The 2,453-nt window shown below is 40.4% G+C and overlaps 1 pseudogene; it reads right to left on the bottom strand.

The window, feature by feature from the left end:
- Positions 1 to 205: 205 nt before the first annotated feature.
- LOC102817167 lies at positions 206 to 1,187 on the bottom strand (annotated as a pseudogene).
- Between the last annotated feature and the right edge of the window lie 1,266 nt (positions 1,188 to 2,453).

The raw sequence follows: 2,453 nt of genomic DNA, 5'->3' as shown, positions 1-2,453 counted from the left end.
GATTGAACCTCTGGCAGTTCCCTATCTATGTGACATTGCAGCCATTTTTTAATTATCTTCAGAAAAAAAATGTTTTTAAATACTGTAGTTCTTTATTATGTATGATCAAAACAAAAACAAGTGATTAAAATCGCTTCCTTTTTGTACTCTCAATAATAAGATTACAGACGGAAGGAATTCTTGAGATGTGCCACCTTGGGAGAAATTAAAATTGGGACATGAAGTGAGGCCATACATTTTCTAGTCGCCGAGTGAGGATCTCGCAGCCTCCGTCCGTGACCAGCAGCCTGTGCTCAAACTGCGCAGAACACTTCCCATCTCTTGTTACTGCGGTCTAGCCATCTGGCCAAATTTCATCCTGCCACCCACCTTCACAAATCATTGACTCAATTGTGAATGCACGGCCCACCTTCATCACCCCAACAGCTTTATTTTTGGCACAGTGGGGTACATTGGGAGCTATATGAAAAAGTTTGTGGATTCCACGCCTGCAGTAGCTTCGAACAACTGAAAACCCATTTGCTTGGGCACGCTTCTGAACCATGCTTCCTAATTCTCTGTATGGAACATCAGGTTTCACTGCACTGATGGCTTGCATATGTGTTTTGGACTAGCTTCCATGCTCCCTCGTCCACATCTCCAACAAACAATGTCTCATTAAGGTCCCTGTGGTAACCATAGCGATAGAGAGTAATATCCACATTGACAATATCACCTTCTTGCAAAGGCCGTCTGTCTGGAATTCCATGACAAATAGCTTCATTTACTGAGGTACAACAAAACTTTGGGAAATTATAATAATTCAGGGGGGAAGGATAACAATTTCTTGCGATGCATGCTAAGTGTACAGCATGATCTATTTCTTCAGGAGTTACACCTGGTTTAATTATCACAGCAGCAATATCCTAAACTTCTCGAGCCAGCCTGCATACAAGGTGCATCCCTTCTACATCTTCAGTGGAGAGTAATTTAATTTGAGAAGTACCTTTAAGAGCCTGTTCAGATTCAGACATTCCTAAAGGATGACCTGCATATTCTGGTCTTTGAATATAACTTGGCACTCGCCTTGTTGGCATCAGTGGATAACGTGGCCTGAGTTTACCAGTATATCAATAACCTGTCCATGGGTCGGTGTTAATATCACCTTCTACAGTCCAAGCAGAAACTTCTCGCTTTGCCTTTTCACCTTCTGAAAATTTTTACGGAAGCAGACTGTTTAGTCGCTGTTGGGTTCTAACTGCCAGTCTTCTGGTTAACAAGCACCTGCTTAACCAGTGTACCTCTAGGGTTTCTTTCTTAGACTATAGCCACGAATGTTGAATTAATTCTTACTCATATTTTTTCTATAAGACCACAGGAGAACTACTTCATCTTTCTCCTGTGGAGCAGCTAGTGGATCGATCCTGTGGATAGCAGCTAGCCAACCTTTTGCCAGCAGCCCAATGCTTAACTCTTGTACTCTCTTCAGCAAAAATTTACTTGCATGTGACATTAGTGATATTTTTTGATGATTTCCAAATTCCATGGGGTCACCTCTTTGGAATAGGCACAAATGTGGACTGCTGTCTTCCAAATTTCTTGGTATAGATGAGTGAGTATCTCCAGTGCTGCATCAGTTTGTTAAAAAGATTTCAATTTGTATTTCATTGATTCCCAGAGCTTTGTTCTTCAACAATGCATTCAGTAGACCTTGAAGTATAGAGCTTGGAGCACCACTTTGAGGGTGTGGGGTGGAGCAGGCAGAAAAGCAGAGCATCATTTTTTTAAATTTTCACTTGGAAAACTAGAAAAATACAAAGGAATACAGAGAAAGGCATGACTTCTCAGTCTGACAAGAGAGAAATCTAGCAATGACTACTGACAATGCCATCCTCCCACCCCCTCCACCCCCATCGACCTCTCTAGGCTGCTACCGGGATGAGTATGCTTATAGCAAATGCCTCTGTCCTTTTGCCTGGAATGATCTCTCTTGTGTATTTTGTTTGGAAATTGTCTCATGTCTTTTCACATTACTGAATCTACAATGGGGACTCAACCAGTATTTACCAGTTGACTTTTTCAAAGGCAAAGCTCTCCAATTTGGTATTGTTTCATTTTATGCCCACTCTCCACCATCTAACCCTCATCAAATTAGCAGATACTGTTTAGTCATAGCTGTATAGTATATCAAACACTACATCAAAAATTGCTAAAATTGATAACAGAAAGTCAGTGAGCATCAAAGCCCTGATGCCTCAATTCTCTCTAGAAATCACCAAGTCGTCTTCAAATGCAGAGACAAAAATTGACTATATGCCTTCATTATAATGAGGTACTTTTAAACTCTCAAATTGTTAAAGCAATGTCTTGCTGGACATCAGAAAGGATATGTAAGCTTTGGGTTCATCTTGTTGTTCTATAAATATATTTTTTTCCATGGTGGAGAATAATAAATGAGTTATCAACATCCTATT

This window comes from Chrysochloris asiatica, unplaced genomic scaffold (assembly GCF_000296735.1).
Source record: "Chrysochloris asiatica unplaced genomic scaffold, ChrAsi1.0 scaffold00134, whole genome shotgun sequence".
Classification (NCBI taxonomy): Eukaryota; Metazoa; Chordata; class Mammalia; order Afrosoricida; family Chrysochloridae; genus Chrysochloris; species Chrysochloris asiatica.
The sequence above is the reverse complement of the archived record's forward strand: the minus strand, read 5'-3'. Positions and strand labels throughout refer to the sequence as shown.